Source organism: Canis aureus, chromosome 24 (assembly GCF_053574225.1).
Source record: "Canis aureus isolate CA01 chromosome 24, VMU_Caureus_v.1.0, whole genome shotgun sequence".
Classification (NCBI taxonomy): domain Eukaryota; kingdom Metazoa; phylum Chordata; class Mammalia; order Carnivora; family Canidae; genus Canis; species Canis aureus.
The window spans coordinates 16,366,090-16,384,797 of NC_135634.1; the positions used below are offsets into that span (position 1 = coordinate 16,366,090).

General features: G+C 38.1%; 1 protein-coding gene across 2 annotated transcripts in view; it reads right to left on the reverse strand.

The window, feature by feature from the left end:
• Positions 1 to 18,708, reverse strand: part of SGCG (sarcoglycan gamma) — a 127,909-nt gene that overhangs the window by 107,770 nt on the left and 1,431 nt on the right. The gene's annotated exons all lie outside the window — the stretch shown is intronic.

The window sequence follows — 18,708 nt, forward strand, 5'->3', positions numbered from 1 at the left end:
TTTTTCTTCAGCATCCTGTAATCCAGGCTTCCCCTCCACGTGCCAGACTGTCTTGTCGAGCCAGTTTCCCACACAGCTGCTGTCTTCCCTGAGCTGAGTAAAACTTCCTTGACTCAGATCTCATGTCCTCTCCTCATATACCCCCTTGCTTAGATGGACTTACACACTCAAATAATCATTCAGAAGTGGTGTTTGGGAAGTAGACTGAGTACCTTTATGTCCAAAAATGTACTATTCTGCTCCAAAACTGGTTAATAGTTAAATTTAGTATAAAATTCTGGGTTGAAATAATTTCAGACTAAACTTTGAAATCCTTGGTCCATTGGGCATCTATTATTAAGGGCTCCCACAGAGAAGTCTGATTCTAGTCTGATTTGCATTTCTAGCTTATATCGAGTAAGGTACATTACCATTTAAAGGCACCTGTTACATCTTTTGGTAAAATTAGTATTCTCTCTAGTTTATTTCCTGTTCCATTCATCTGGCATTTCATATATCTGATTCCATCAAAGAGAAAGTAGCATCCATTTATAAAATGTAAGTGTATTTCTTCTTATTGAAAAGTAATCATCAAGTAAGACTACTTGAGTTAGAGTTCATGAATGTTCTTAAAATCTCTTTACTCTGATAAGAAATTTCTGACCAAAAACTACAGAAGAAGTGATGGTAGGATTTATGAAAAGTAAGATACATGATCTAAAATAAATTGGAGGGGAAAAAACAGAACTGAAAAAGAGAATATTGGAAATCTGCATATAGTGGAATAGGTACATCTGTGCCCAGGGACATTGAAAAGCATGTCAGACATTGAAATTTGGGAGAATAGTCACATACGAAGGAACACTTATTCTTTCCATTTCTTCTACTCATTTCTTTCCAGGGAAGGTGGATTAATTGTTCTCATTGATGAGTTACAATAAGAAAGTGGGTCTGTATGGTACAATTCCACTCTCTTCAGGGACCTTCATGCCAGCAGAGAGTACAGTTTGATACTGATCCTTTGGGCCCTAGGAAGGACCTGTGTTCATCCAGAGCTGCCGAAGGAGTGGGTGAATCCTGGCAGGGAATGTAATATCAGCAAGTCCATTGTTGCTGAGCACCTAGAATACATTCTCCAACAGCTCTATTTCTAACAAAAATGACATTTAGATCTTCACTTGCCTCATCCTTTTGTCTCTCGGTTGGTTCAGAACTGGGCAGTAAACAGAGAAGTGATTTTTCTCAATCTTCTCTAACTCAGAAAAAGTCAGCATTTAACAACCACACTTCTCTTCTGAGGAACTACTACATGGCAAGGGCTACTCTATATTAGTTCCTAGACTTACCTAACTCCTCTCTTCTAATGTCCTCTTTTTGGCAAGGCTGGTACCCTCCTAAATATCTCTGTGGTCCTCACAGCATTCATTGCAGACCAGTATGTCACTGCTTACTTACTTCCCTAAGTCCTCTTTATTCTTTATTTGATCATTAAGTTTGACAACAGGGTCTGAATCTTGATACCTGTAATTCCTTAGTCTCTAGGTACTCATTAAATATCTGCTAAATGAATGAATTTAACAAGTAAACCACAATTTCTACTTTCCTTACATAGCTTTCCTTCCAGCTCAGAGGAAAGATAGCTAAAGAATTACTTAATAGTGTGTGTAGCATAACAGTTTAGGTATGAACCAAAGGCTATGGAAGACATAAAGGAAAAGTTAATTCTGTTTGGAAGAGACCTAGTGGTAGTTAATTCTCCAACATCAGAAATCATCATTACCTCAGCCTTTTGAAATTTCCAGTATTTGTGCCTGTTTCAAATGTATTCAGTATTGACATAATAGTATGTAAACATAATTTGTAAATGTATATGAGTCAACACATATTGAGATATGTACCGGTCACTCACCTAAGTGCTCTGTTTTTTATTGGTTCACAAATAAGTTTTGAGACTGTGAACCAAAACCTTGAAACATTTATGGTATTGATGACTTTAGTTCAGCTCCCTAAACCCCCCAAATCATGTCTTGACAGCTTGGCTGATGTCCTGTATTCTGCAATCTGATCATGGTTTATTAACCATTAACTACATAGAGTTAATTAAAATTTTTAATTTAATTCAATTTAAAAATCTCCCTTACTTATTCTTTCCCTAAAAATAATATAAACTAATGGCCCAAAATTCTAGGCTTTGGGATCACCTGAGTTTTAATTTTTTTTTTTTTTTTTTTTTTATTTATGATAGGCAGACAGTGAGAGAGAGAGGCAGAGACACAGGCAGAGGGAGAAGCAGGCTCCATGCACCGGGAGCCCGACGTGGGATTCGATCCTCGGTCTCGAGGATCGCGCCCTGGGCCAAAGGCAGGCGCTAAACCACTGCGCCACCCAGGGATCCCATCACCTGAGTTTTAAAATCAGCTTTTCATCAGTAATAGCTTGTGTAATGTCAGGTAACTTAGTTATTTTCTTAATGGTCTGTTTTCTGCTATTAATGTTGGGGATAATATCAACTCCCTGCTTAAGGCTAGGAAAATAAATGAGATAATGTACAAAAGGCACTTGGCACATAGTAAAACACATATAAATGGTAGCTATTATTACAATTATTTCTTAATGCTGTGAGTGAATTTTTCAAAATGAAGTAAAATACATGAATCACAGATTATGACAAATGAAATCTTTACAACAAACATATTTTGGCTTACTTAATGATACACCTAATAGGATAAAAACATTCTGACTTGATGTTATGTCTAATTATTAACATGCTCAGGTAGTAACTAACTTTCCTAAGCAGACTACACAATAGCACTTTCACAGAATCAAAACATTATTTTTTTTCTTACAATTTAGTTTTCTGGTGTCTGAATCCACATCAATTGTCAACAACTTGCCTTAATATGATATACACAGTTTAACAGTCTTGACATACACACAGGGATACTTTACAGTCTCAAAGGTAAAGACCCTGGAAATCCCACGAAGCTGGACCTGACTTGCTTCTGACCATTGCCTTGCTCATATCATCCTGAGCGTCCCTGTGCTTCTGACCTCTGACCTTCACTCTGCTACTGAAAAGTCTTCAAAATCTTACTATTTCAAAAACCTTCTTTCCACTGAAAATGTGTAAGTGGGACACATTCACAAGTGAGAGGGATCATGACAACACAAATGCTGTGTCATGAGGTCATGGGGCTGACAGCAAGATTCAATGCTGAGGCCTGGGAGAAAAGATGGTGGTGAAGAGAATGACCTTGAGAGATGAGATGTAACAATGAAGTTGGCTTGGATCCCTTGTGTTTAAAGACTTATGGCGTAGATATTTCAAAGTCATGTTGCAAACTCAACATATTTTAATCATCCCTCTCACTTCTCCCCAAAACTTCTGTTTTCTTTCTTAGCTTAAAGCCATTGCCATTGGCCATGCCAGAAATTTTCCATAGCTTAATATAAATTATTTTCACTAATGTGTGTATTTGCACCCCCCATTAGCAAATGATCAAAAAGTCTTTTTTTTTTAAGGTTTAATTTATTTATTCATGAGACACACACAAACACACACACACACACAGAGAGAGAGAGAGAGAGGCACAGACACAGGCAGAGAGAGAAGCAGGTTCCATTCCATGCAGGGAGCCTGACGTGGGACTCGAACCCAGGTCTCCAGGATCAGGCCCTGAGCTGAAGGCCACGCTAAGCTGCTGAGCCACCGGGGCTGCCCCGCCCCCCCCCCTTTTTTTTAAATGGAAAAGGAAGAATACAATTAAAGGGAAAAATGAGGGATGTTGGCTTAAACACATCCTATGCATGATCCAGTTCAATTACTTATGATGAAAGAAATAAAGCTGTTTGATAATCAAGCATTAGATTCTATATAATTTCAGCAACAAGAAGAAAATCTGGCATCTCCACAATACCACAAAATCTGGTTTCTCCACTATAGTACAAAAATCCCATTTGTTTACTAATATTTTAAAAGGAGACAAATACTTTTTCATTTTAAAATGAGAGATTAAAACTTAAAAATGTCAAAAATGAACATGTTGGCTCCAAAAAATTTTTGAGTACATGCTTTTTGTTTCTTAACATCCATTGACTTCACTTCTGATAACAACTCTTGGCTTTTCTTTTTGGGGAATCACCCCTACCTTGTTTTTAGTTCATATGTTTGGTCGAGTCAGATCAACACCATTCCCCGTTGAGTGGCAGGTTGAGTGACTTAGGCCAGGCTGAGCAGAGCATGGCATTCTCTCGGCCACAGAGATTATTTTAAAATGACTCTATCCAAGCCAACCAGTCTCAGTCAGAGCAATCCCACAACTTTTGTTTCAGTGACTGACAAGACAGATTTTCTTTTCTGCTTGATTTGAATTTGATTGTGATTCAAGCCTGGTTAGTGAGCAGCCACGAACACAAAACAACACAACACAGCAAAGGTTGGAGCTGGGAGACGAAGTCAAATTCATGGTAATTTCAAGTCCATAAATTGAGGCATGCCTAAATCAGCTCTAATCTTGTGCTTTACATCAGCCAATAAATTGTCTTTTTTCCATTCACAACTGTAGAGTTGGTATTGATAATTTGCAAAATAAAAATCTAACATAAGTTTTAGTCAAACCAATGCAATAAAGAACTTGCCTTTTTTTAAAAAAAGTTTTGTGGGTGGTGGTAGTGGTATAGGAATTCACTTAGTTCCTGGTGTGGAAGACTGAGGGGGTGATAGTACCACAAGTTTCAAAAAAATGAAGAGAGGTGGTGAACAGAAACTTGAAAAACTCCTTAGCATCATTTTTTTTTTTTTTTAGATTTTATTTATTTATTCATGAGAGACAGAGAGAGAGAGAGAGAGAGAGAGAGAGACAGGCAGAGGGAGAAGCAGGCTCCATGCAGGGAGCCTGACATGGGACTCAATCCCAGGTCTCCAGGATCAGGCTCTGGGCCAAAGGCAGACACCAAACTTCTCAGCCACCTGGGCTGCCCTTAGCATCAGTTTTGAAACAGAACTTGGAGGTTACAGAAATCCATATCCTCTATGGTGGCATACATGAATGATGGGGCTATTCAGGGTTATCATATGCTCTGGGGAGGTCAAAGATGAGGACTGAGAAAGAGAACTTGATTTGGTAAGAGAAGGCTAGAAGGAAAATTTAAGATGGTAGTTCTAAATTACAAAAAAAATATTATATGCATAGTTATGACTCAACGAAACCTCATGAAAAAGCCCTGACTTTCTCATATACTATTATCCCATCAAAGCTAAGACTGATGATTTTAAGAACACCACTGTTTTTATGCCAGTAAAGGAGTACCTCTGCAAATTAAACTATAATATGGTACTAATGGTAATATGCATCACAATTAAGTGCTATTAAAACGTAAAAAATGAGCATTTCAGATTTGGTAAAATATGATAATAGCACAATGGAGTGAACGATAATAGCAGTTGTCTGTCATTTATGATTTATTTAAATAATATTCATCAAGGATTATCTCTGTCATACACATGAGTTGCTTTTGTTGATTTGTTTTTATGTTTGCTAGAATAAATGAGAAACTTAGTTCTTGTCTTTATAATTTTCTAAGAAAGGCAATGCCTTTTTAGGTAGCTGTATGGAAATGTTTCCTATTATAGATAGAGGTTGCTTAATGGGATTAATGATGGACTCTCCCTAAAACTGTTTTCTGAGATGCTGAGTTGGTTCATCTTATATGAATCACCTATACACAAAGGCTACCAGGATCCTGCCGAGGCTACTTCTGCTGTTTTGATCCAATGAACACCACCTGGGTGCCAAACACTATTCTAGATGCTGAGGATACCAGCATACACAGGGCAAAGGAGGTCTTGCCTTCCTAGAGCTTATATTCTAGTTGAGAGGAAACAACCAATCAATAAGAAAACAATAAGCAAGATTTCTCACAGTGGCAAGTATATTAAGAAAATAAAGAGGGTGATGGGGAGAATATTTTAAATATATTGTCAGGGCAGGGCTTTGTGGGATGACCTGAATAATGAGAAAGAACCAATCATGAAGAGACCAGAGCAACGTGTGATACAGGCAGGGGATGGCACATGTAATGGCCCTGGGGCAGCAATGATCTATGTTTAAGTTACACAAGCAAGGCCCAGGGGTGGGAACATGGTACATGGAAGAGGCCAGATAAGGCCAGAGAGACAGAGGCATGAAGAGCAGTGGTTCTCAGCTGTGGCCACACATTAACACCAACCAGGAGATGTATAAAATAATATCACTGCCTAGGATCCTCTCCAGAAATTCTGATGTATTTGGCATGACAGAGGCCCGGATAGCAGTATTTGTCAAGTTCCCTAGGCAATTCTACTGGGTCGCCAAGATTGATACGGTGCAAAACAACGTAGCTTGTAGCCCACTCTAAGAGAAGACCTTATTCCAAATACTAGATGTAGAAATACATGAAAAGCACTGACATTATCTGTGAAATACTGCTCATTTCTTCCAACAATCCCTTTCCGTAGAGCGTCATCTCTCCTTCTCCTTTCTGCGATCGGATCAGCTACTTTCAGGAAGGAGGTCTGTGCCAGGATGGGATGTGTTCTGCTCTGAACCAGAGCTTCTGTGTTTTTCCAGTCTTCACTTTTAAGCTTTTCTTTTCTTTTACTTTTCTTTTCCTTCACAATACAAGATCTCTCCTATGCTTAGCTTCAACAGACAGACTGCCTTCTGGACACGTGACTGATCTGTGTGACTCCTCATCTGCCCACCTTTGCATCTTGGCACTGAGCCTGGTGCAAGAGATCCCCTGCTGTCAGCTCATTCATCTCATCCTCCCACTGTACCTGAGACGTGCAGACTGTACCACGTAACACATACACTTTACCTGTGAAACACACAGTGCTGGGTTTTCTGAGGCTGCAGCTCTGACGGCCTCTTTGCTATTCTTTCAGACACATACCTGTTCAATCTCTACTCTTTTGGTCAACTTTCCACTAATTTTGTGGTTTTAGTGGTCTCTTAGTTTTGCCTAAAATAGGATTTGAATAAGTTTTTCTCTTGCCTTACTGCTTTTGAATGATTTCAGGAAGGCGCTGTGTAAATACTATCCTCACATTATCATCTTCAAGGTGGAAGTATGTTTCTTTAGCATAGGGTTAAGGGGGTCATTAGCTACTTGTGAAAACTACTGGTAGTCACCATGCATTCCCTTCTGTGGATCCTAACTCCTGAAAGAATTTTGGTCTTTCACACTATCTTAGATAACCAAAGAAGAGGAAAATAGCAAATTCAGTTTCAGCAAAAGCCTACACAAAGGACAGAACGGAAGACAATTTGTGGTTTCGGTTCAAGCCAGACTTTTAGGACTCCCGATTTCTCTACAGATCTTATCCCACTTTTAATCCCTGGCAATGTGAGTGCTCTCTTTTGGAACATGATTCTGTTCAGTTCACCTTTATGCCTCAGAGTATAACTGAAAGCTTAGTCATTTTTGACAGTTCATTTCAACTCAATAGAACGAAGTAATTGCTTTAGGTCCCCAAAGTGAGAATTTTCTTTTTCTTTTCTTTCTTACATTTTCTTTCTATTTTTTTTCTTTTGGTCTATTTGAAAGAAATAGTTAAGCTCTTTTCACATCTAGGCAATGCTACATGAACATAAAGTCTACTACTGGTTTATAGATATGGCTGGTAAAAACTCCTGCTCAGCCTCACATGTCAGTATGTCCCCAAGTGGCTGTGAGCTTGTCACCACTACATATGTAGAATCTTCCTGCACCCTGAGGTGTGCAGAATCCTCCTTCTCTCCCAGGACCACACTTGGTTTCTTTCTACTGCAACTGTCATTGAAAACTCATGCCACTTATGTGCCCAGGAAAGAGTCCTTACTCTTTGAGCCAAACCTGAATATCACATATTCTGATATATTTTTGGTTTTAATAACTGAAACACAGGAATGATAACAATGTTTAGGCTTTGCACAACAAGAAACATTATTATTTAACTACATTAGGCTTAAAGAAACATTTGCAAAGCTCCTTACAGTGTTAACACATATATGACACATTTCTGAGAAAATATAATCATATTTGCAAACAAACTTATAGAACACAGACAATTATTTGGATGCAAACTATATTGTACACTCTGAGGAAGTAATTCCAGGTCTTTTTCTTCCCACATCATAAATAATAAAAAAAAGTTTGACTCATACGAAAAGAAATACTTTTAGGAATGTTCTTAGAAAAGGAAGTCAAATAGTTTTTGCATTTAAAAAGATTTTACACAAGCCTGGGCAATGGTAAATGGATAAACAAACTGGTACACCCAGACAATGGAATATTACTCAGCAACACGAAGAAATAAGCTCTCAAGCCATTAGAAGATATAGGGGAAATGTATATGCCTCCTACTAAGTGAAAAAAAGCCAATCTGACAGGGCTACATGATTCCAACTCTCTGACATTCTGCAAAAGGCAAAACTATGAAGGCAATAAAAAGGTAAGTGCTCACCAGGAGTCCGTGGTAAGAAAGGACTGACCAGGTGGAACACAGGGAGCCTATAGGGCAGTGAAACTACTCTGTATGATGCTATCATGGTGGATGCAGGTCATTACAGATTTGTCCTAACCTATAGAATGTACAGCATCAAAAGTGAGCTCTTATGTAGACGATGAGCTTTGCGTGATAAAACTATGTAAGTGTAGGGTGGTCAACTTCAACAACTGTAGGATGGGATGTTGATAGTGGGGAGGCTGACCTGTCGCGGGGCAGGAGGAGTATGGGAAATCTCTATACCTTCTCAATTCTGTTGTAAACCTAAAACTGCCCTCCTGCCCAAGCCTTTTACAAATATTACCTTTCATTCCCTATTGTTTTGTTTCTTTTTAAAAAACCAACACTTGTACTTCAAAATTTAGTCCAAGAAATATCAGGTATTTACTGATATTTACTGATTTGAGGATAATGCTATAATATTCATTTTGTTTAAATTCTTTCATCGTTCAAAAACTGTCTTTTTTTTAAAAGATTTTATTTATTTATTTATTCATGAGACACACACACATACAGAGAGAGAGAGAGAGAGAGAGAGAGAGAAGAGAGAGAGGCAGAGGGAGAAGCAGGCTCCATGCAAGGAGCCCGACATGGGACTCGATCCCAGGACCCCAGGATCAAACCCTGGGCCAAAGGCAGGCGCTAAACCACTGAGCCACCCAGGGATCCCCCAAAACTGTCTTAAATCATTTCCCCCACCCATTTTTTTTGACATTGTAATGAAGTAAGTTGATTAAAATTTTTAAACAAAAACTATATCAGAATAGGTACAGGAGAAGATTGCTTTAAATAGTTCATAGGTAGGCTGGTAATAATTAATTTTCTGTCTTTATTAAACCAGTCGTATATGTAGCCACCATCTCTCTCTAAAGGTCTTTCTTTCACGTAGGCCTCAAACACATATCTAATCTTGTGCTAATATATAAATAGAGGAAGGGGCCCGTGGTGAGGAGGGTCATGAAAGTGTAATGGCCTGAAGAGGGTGAAGGAGAAAGCAGGAGGGGAGGGCCCAGGGAAAGCAGCTTAAAAGAGGGAAGGATAGATGTGCATATGGTTAAGGTTAGGGTTGGGCAGAACAGGAAGTTGAGGCAGTACAGACCTAAGAGCCTCATTGTCTCAGCTGAACAGGAGGGAGGTCATCTGCCAAGGATGATAAAGGACGGAGGAGGTCTGGAATGGCTCCCATTGGGATGGGAGAGGGAAAAGTGGAGCATAAATAAATGACAGCAGCATGAAGCTAAGGGTCCTGCCAGTTGAGGCTATTCAGCATTGGCAACTGAACATGTATGGGATTTTAAAAACATTTTGGTGGTAATAAGAGGAAAACCACACTATAGGATTGATCTGTGGCAGGACTTTTCTCAGTGGATGGAGGAGATACATACAGATAGGTGGAAGCTGATGGTGCTGGTGAGGCCAAGGAAGTTCAGGCCATCAAATTGGGTCCAGCTGCATGGGAAGGAACATGCCAACAGGAGGAGGAGGCTCATGGACAGCAGCCTGAGAGAGGAATGGATGGGTAGGACCTGCCTGGGCGTCTTCATGACATTTCCTACGTGCAAAGGAAGTTCAAGGAAGGTTTCTGTGCTTGAACTTGAAAGGATGGAAAAACTTAAGCCTAACTCCACAATATTTCCTGAGCAACCCCAGATGGTGGCAGATACCAAACCCCTGCCTAAGTATCATGGAAGCAGAGGCCACTGGACCCCAATTTGGGAAACTGGGATGCTGTGTAGAGCAAGGCTTTAATGGAACCTCACACCCACTGGGTGGGGCATAGGGAAGCTTTTCACCTGTGGGAGAATAAATGGAATGAAAAACAATGCTAACCAACCAGAGCAGGGATGGTTTGAAATGAATAATGAAGCATCCCATTTTGGACAAAGAATGTGGGATGAGAGGAATTGCTGGATGGAGGTACTTGGCCTACAGTTTCAGTTAGGGCTAGTGACTCATAAGAATTCATCAGGGCTACAACTCAGACCATTGCTAATGAAAGTCTGGCCTTTGAATTTTTCCCTCTCTTTTCTGAATGTAGCAGATTAACTTTTAAAAACATGTTTAACTGGGGCAGATTGACAAAGTTAGTCGCGCTGGATACGACACAGAAATCATGTCAAAAGCATATCCTATGGAAAATTTTCCAAAGCCCCATTTCCTGCCCCCCAGCTTTACTGAGGTATAATTGGCAAATAAAAAAATTGTATTTAAGGTGTACAACTTGAAATTTTGACACATATTATGAAATGATCACCACAGCAAGCTACTTGGCACATCTAGCACCTCCCATAGTTACCGTTTCCCTCCCTCCCTCCCTCTCCTTACCCTTCTTTCCTTCTTTCCTTCCTTCCTTCCTTCCTTCCTTCCTTCCTTCCTTCCTTCCCTGGTCAGAACACTTCCTTCCTTCCTTGGTCAGAACATCTTAGAAAATTCAAGTATACAATATAGTATGAGGTATCACCTCACACCTGTTATAATGGTATTCTCAAAAAAGACAGGAGATGGGATGCCCAGGTGTCCCAGTTGGTTAAGCATCTGCCTTTGGCTCAGGTTAAGATCACCAGGTCCTGGGATGGAGCCCCACACTGGGGTCCCTGCTCAGCTGGGGGTGTGCCTCTCTCCCTCTCCCTCTGCCCTTCCCCCTGCTCATTCTCTCTCTCTCTCAAATAAATTAACTAATTAATTACAAAAAAGGGGTTAACAAGTGTTGGAAGGATGTAGAGAAACTGGAACTCTTATACACTGTTGGTGAGAATGTAAAATGGTGCAGCAATTATGGAAAACAGTGTAGAGCTTTCTCAAAAAGTTTAAAAATAGAACTATCATGTAATCCGGCAATTCCATTTCTGTGTATACATTCAAAAGAAATAAATCAGGATCTGGAAGAGATATCTTCACTTCCATGTTCACTGTAGCATTATTTAGAATAGCCAATATACGAAAATAAACTAAGTGTCCGTCAACACATGAATGATGATATAGAAAATGTGGTGTAGGGGATCCCTGGGTGGCTCAGCAGTTTAGCACCCGCCTTTGTCCCAGGGCACGATCCTGGAGTCCCAGGATCGAGTCCCACATTGGGCTCCTGGCATGGAGCCTGCTTCTCCCTCTTCCTGTGTCTCTGCCTCTCTCTCTCTCTCTCTATGTCTATCATAAATAAATAAATAAATAAATAAATAAATAAATAAATAAATAATCTTTAAAAAAAAAAGAAAATGTGGTGTAGGTGTGCACTGTTCATTTTTTAGAGACTATTTTTTTTAAGAGCAGTTTCAGTTTTACTACACCAAAAGTAAGGGGGAGGTATAGAGATTTGCAGTATATGTCCTGCCCCCCCTATAAATGCACAGCCTCCTCTGTTACCAATATATCTCACCAGAATGGTCCTTTTTCTTTCTTTTTTTTTTTTTTTTAGCAAGGATGAACCTATATAGACACATCATAATCACTGATAGTCCACATTTTACCCTAGAGTTTACTCTTGGAGTTGTAATGTTTTATGGGCTTGGACACATATATAATGATATAGAGACACCATTATAATATAAGAGTATTTTCTTTTTCGAAGCAGGAGAGAAGAGTTCCACTAATCTTTTTTTCTTTCTAGCTTTATTGAGGTATATTTGACAGATAACACTGTAAAAGCTTAAGGTGTACAATATGTTGATTTGATACACTTCTATACCGCAAAATTATTACCTTTTATTTTATTTGAAAAAATTATTTACAAATAATCAAAATCTACCAGTGGGAAAAACATCTTCCAACTATTTGATGCGTAGCAAATAAAGGACAACACCACTTCTCAATATGTAGTTAATATTTTTAAAATAAGCAACATGGAAAAATCTGGAGCCCTTCCCAGTATGAAACTAAGAATATTTTTTGAAACTAAAGAGTTTAATTAAATTGTAAAATCTTTTAAATGTCAAAAGAGGCAAACTTGATAAAATAATTTTTAGGTTTTTTTCCCCCTTATTTCCAATTTATATAAATCCTTCTTATCTCTTAAAGGAAAATGACCATTCTGGCTCACCTCCACTTGATCACTGTTTGCAGAAACAAAATCATAAACCACCTGTGCAGATGATCATGGCTTACTGATGGGTACAACACAATTTCCATTTTAAAATATGGGTCATATATATACAAAATGGATATTACTCAGCCATCAAAAATGATATCTTGCCATTTGCAATGGCATGGATAGAACTAGAGGGTATTATGCTAAGTGAAACAAATCAATCAGAGAAAGATAATTATCATGATTCCAGTAATATGTAGAAATTAAAAAACAAAACAGATAAACATAAGAGAAAAGAGGGAAAAATAAAACAAGACAAAATCAGAGAGGGAGACAAACCATAAGAAACTCTTAACAATAGGAAACAAACTGAGGGTTATTGGAGGGGAGGTGGGATGGGGTAACTGGGTGATGGGCATTAAGGAAGGCATATGATGGAATGGACGCTGGGTGTTATATGCAATTGATGAATCACTGAACTCTCTTTGACACTATATGTTCATTAAATGAATTCAAATAAAAAATAAATAAATTACGGGTCACATATATACATTTCTCTAATTTTTAATATTTTCAGGCTGTTGCAACAGTTTTGTATAGTGACAAAATTCAAGGAAGATCCTTAATGTAATGTAACATGTACAGCATATTCACAGTTATGCATATACCAAAATATTATTTTAACAATTTTCATTGCATTAATTTTTATAAATTTGAGGTAATTTGCAAACACTAACTTACTCAGTTTGAAATTTCAGCTCCAGAGAAGAAAGCAACATTTTTTTAGGTTTGTAAATCATACCATTGCCTGAAGCCAGGAGTAAAGAAGGTAAAGAAAAAATAAACAGGGATTAGTTCCTTCTTTCCTAAATCTTTTGAGTGTGAATATATTAGTATTGTGTATGAAGTGATTTCTCCAAAAATGTTTATGTATCTATTGCGAAAAATGAATAAAGGAAGCCTCATTCAAATGGAGGAGAAATGTCATGATGTGGAGCTGTCCCCCACTCCCACTCCTCACAACCTACTCAATCCAGCAGGAGGAAGTAAGATTTTCTCTCGGTCTGGCAGCTGCAAGCTGCCCTTGCCTGCGGCCAGTGAGAAGCTGCCACCACTTCAAACCCTCAATCTATGTTGGAAAATACTTCACAATTAAAGTTCTTATTTCTTCATAACTGATTGCTTTCATTAGTACAGTTTAGGTTTGGTAAATGATGGCCTGTGTGTCAAATACAACCTGCTACCTGCTTTTACAAGTAGAATGTTCCTAAGCCATGGTAGAAAAAGTTTCCCTACTCCTATACATCTCATTGAAAAGAGACCATATGTTAAGTCATGTTTTAGTTAGATTTTACTATTTTAGAAATAAATTTATTGTCCCATTATCATTGTTAATCCAAGAGGTGAATCTGATAATTATATTACAGTCTTATGTGCCCTTCACTCCCCCTGGCAAAGTAAAAAAAAAAACCCTGAAATCATCTGGTAGTTACTTAAGTACCTGTTCAGAATACAAATTCATACTTAAGGTCTGAGTTTTATGTCACAAGACAAATAAGATACTCAAACCTCAATTTATTAGTTTCAAGCAACCAATCACTCAAACTCTAATAGGTAATAAAACTGTCCTGATGTCTATCCTTACTTTCCAACTAGCATTTGGTAGAGATATTAGTAAATAAAAACAAAATTTAGGGATGCCTGGGTGGCTCTGCGGTTGAGCATCTGCCCCTGGCTCAGGGCGTGATCCGCGGTCTCAAGATCGAGTCCCACATTGGGCTCCCTGCCTGGAGCCTGCTTCTCCCTCAGCCTACGTCTCTGCCGTCTCTGTGTCTTTCATGAATAAGTAAATAAAATCTTAAAAAAAAATAAAAAAACAGAAACAGAAACAAAAACAAAAACAAAATTTAGTAGTAAAGGTATAGGCATCCCAAGAATAAATACTCAATAGCTTATATAACCAACTTAAATAATTCACAGATTACATAATTAACATAATTGACAAATAATTGAGAATTATCCTTATTATACATTTAATCATTTAACATTACTTAATACACCATTATACTTTATTGCTAATTTTAAAGTTCCAGAAGTTGGTTAAAATTTGGTTTACTTAAAATTTAGATAATGAATGTCACAGAGTTCTTTGTAATCTAGCTCACAATATGATGTACAATGTACTTTTTATTTCATAATTGTCTTTAAAAATAGTTAACAGGAACTGTCCCCCCCAAATAATGAAATGTGTCACACACAGAGAGTTCTTTTAATATAATGGACTAGGAAGACCTGAGAGAGTCCCATTTATACCACCAACACACAGAAGTTCTGCACAAAATGTAATACTTTAAAAATATGTAGTCAAAGTTGCAGGGAAGAATGGAACATTCTCAAGGCTACAAAACAGGATGGAAATGAAAGCCAGAGTTAACTGGGGAGGATGCTACACATAGAAATATGCAGGTTATCAGACCCACTTATGAGCCTAGAGACTGAACCTGAATCTTAATGCTCAACAAAGATGGGAGAGTTGGCCACTGTCCATTGCAAGGCCAGAGCTCCCACATGCAGAGAAAGTATGAGATCCCTCCCTCTCCAAGGCTGTGGATAGAAAAATAAGCCACTGTATAGGAAGAAAGCAGTCATAAGTTTGTACTAACCACAAGCCTGTACCTTTTATAGGTGTCAGTCTGCCCAAATTCACAACAAATATGTGCTGCTATAACCCCACACCATGAAATTTACATAAAACTGCTTTGAATCCCATAAACCCCCTGGTACCCCAGCACATGTACAAGCGGAACCACTCCTAGGGACATTTTCACACCTGTCACATTGGAGAGTCCTATCTAAGAATAACTCTCAGTGTAGATGAACTCACACAAAATAATTACACATCACTAGAGCAATTAAACTACCATGATGTGGAATGAGGGAATCAGCAGCCCGAGAAGATATGGAAGATGGAGATGAGAAGGGCCAAAATGTATCTAGTGAGATTTCAAGAAGAAGGGAAAGAGAGAGAGAGAGAGAGAGAAGCAATTTTCAAAAAGAGGGTGACATCTACTTTTCCAGATTTTTAGAAAGAGTCTCAGCCAGAAGAATCACGTAGAACCCTAAGCAGAGTGTGATATTTCTTAAACACACACTGTGGGATGGTTACCTGGGGCTTGAGACAGGTCAAATGAAGGGACCAGAGTATCATTCTCTTACTATTATTCTACTTTGATCGTTCTCCCCATCGACTTGTATACATCTCAAAGTCTAGATATTGGAAATGGAAGAAAAAAAAGGCAGAAAGGCAAAAACATGGTGAACATGTGAAGGGTGACAAGACTGCTTCTTAAGCTAAGTATGAATAAAAATCTTTGTAAAACAGCAAGTACCCACGGGCTGGCCACCATCCATCCCTATGCTCCATGCATCTCAAGACTTGTTAATGGAATACTGTGTTCATAAGATACGATTCTATTTTATCGGCCTTCTGTATTTGCCTGATTTATTAAAATGTCAAAGCAAAATATGTAATTGGAGAATGAAGACATGGAAGTTGCCTTCAAGAAGACTTCCACACTTTCCCAAGAAGAATTCTGAGAGTTTTAAGGGCACCAGAGTTACTGGTGCTCATTCCATACACTCATGCTAACCTTAAATGTGATGGCCTTCTTTTTCCTTGAATCAAAGTAGTCCTAGCGCTAGTAATGTGGGCTAGTCACTTGAGCTACTTTGCACTCACAAGAAGCATGAGATGTGGGACTGACCACAGCAGCGTCTCCCTGGGCTGTGCTGTGCTACCTTGGGACGTGTGGGTTTAGAGTCAAGTCTGTGTCATTACTCAGATCTGCTGAGCAATCACCTTGGCAAGTGATAGTGATAACCTTTCTGGGCCTAGTTTCCATGTATGTTGAGTGGGGTCCTCCTCACAGGGTGCTTGTGAAGACTGATGAAATGTGATGAATGCCTGACGTGCCAGGCTTGATATAGGAGCTCAGTCAATATGATGAACTCAGCGCTCTCCAGTTGAAAGCAAGTGTCAGAGGGACAGCAGCATGCTCTACGTGCCAAGAGGAAATTCTCCTGAGAATAATTTGTTGGGTATTTACCTCAAATCATTTTGGATTAAGGGGGATTATAAATAAACAGATGGAGTCAAGAATCTTAAGGAAGAAGGATACAGAGGAGGAACCATGGCTCCCAGGAGCAGCCACTTGTCAGGACAGCAGGCCTAGCAGGAGCCTGGAGGAAAAAATGATGCACACAGTCCTTTATATGCAGAGGGCATCTGCAACTCACGTCTCTGAAATGTAAGACAGCCTCAATTATAATCCCACCCACAGAATTTCATGTAAATAATCCAGTGACTCATAAAGACGTTCTTTATAAGAACACAACTTTTATACGGCCTTAGCCTTTTTATAACCGGTTGCTACTTAGACCTTTGTCTTTAATGCAATATGACTTTAGTTAAGATTTCCTATTTTTTAAATTTCCCCTTTTTTCATTCAGTTCACTTACTATGTCATTTTTGCAAAAGGAGTTTAGCAAGCAATATTAAAGTCTGCTAGACAAACTATCACAAGCACATTTTTATAAATTAATACCTGGCTCGTGTTACTTTTCCAATTAAGTTTTCCCTGTTTTATTATTAATGTAAGTATTAATGTAATCACACTTTATTATAATGGACTGACTCAAGGTTTTGTACATGCAGCAACCAAGCCCACCTACATGCTGAGAATCTAATTTATGTGACCTCAGCCAGGAGCCCAGAACTGGCTTCAAGAACTGTTAACCTCTTGAAATCCAGTCCAAGTAGCAGATCTAGAACTATCATCAAGTTTTCAAAGGAATCCATCACCTTAAAATAGTTAGGAAGCATTCATTTACTACCTACTTCCTTTTCCTACTATCTCCTATTCCAGCACAGATATTTCCCTCTTATCTAACAAAATGATATGCTAAAAAAAAAAAAAACAAGTTGTTATATGTAGCTATTTTGTTTCCTAATTTAGGTGTCCTGTTCAGAAATTTACATGCAAATATACTTCAAACAAGGGATACTATACAGATAACCACTCACAACAAATAACCCGTGTGTTTACTTCACATAAATTCAACTATGGAAGACATAATGAAATGTGCATTTTTTGAAAAATCACAAAGGAACATCACCTAAGTCTTTAGAAAATTAAATGTTTGGGTTATTATACTATGATGATCATGTTCATATAAATCACTTTCTAACAGTACAATTCTAGAGAAAGAAATAAAATTAACATTACCTTTTTGCTTGACTGTAACTACATCTAGAGATAATTACTTATTTCACCCAAAGGACATTAGGAACTCTTGCAGGACACAATCTTAACAACTAAACATCAAAATGGGGCTCTGATAAATTTTAAAAAGTCATACCTAAGATAATGAAATAATGCTGATTAAAATGTAATTCTAGGGGTACCTGGATGGCTCAGCAGTTTAGGGTGCCTGCTGTCGGCCCAGGGCCTGATCCTGGAGTCCTGGGATAGAGTCCCACATCAGGCTCCCTGCATGGAGCCTGCTTCTCCCTCTGCCTATGTCTCTGACTCTCTCTCTCTCATGAATAAATAAATAAAAATCTTTAATAAAATTAAAATGTAATTCTATACATATATATTTACAGAAATATATTTATACTTCAAATATAATCTATTTGATATATCCTCCAGCCACAATTAATGAGTATTATTATCCTTATTAACTGAGAGACGTGTTTTAAGTTTTATTTATTTATTTATTTATTTATTTATTTATTTTTGTGTTTTAAGTTTTAAAAAGCAAACAAAGTATTTGTTAAATGTCAAGTTTCCTGTTTTCATTTATAGTCTACTTATGTATGTCTAATTCATTAAATGGATTGTTCATCACTATATTTTTTCGAAGATTAAAGAAATATCTTATAGACTGTAATGTTATACAGGACAACTTTTCTATACTTGTAAGCCCACAGGGGAGGTGTACTACATGCATTCATGATTTAGGTGTAATATCTACTAAATACTGTGTTTAATGATTCAGTAATAACAAACATTAAACATCATAAGAACATAAGGACTTAGGCAGAGCAAGGTATTTGGAAACATAGTTCAATAACTTTGAAAGTTAACTATATAATATTTTCACACATGTGGAGCGG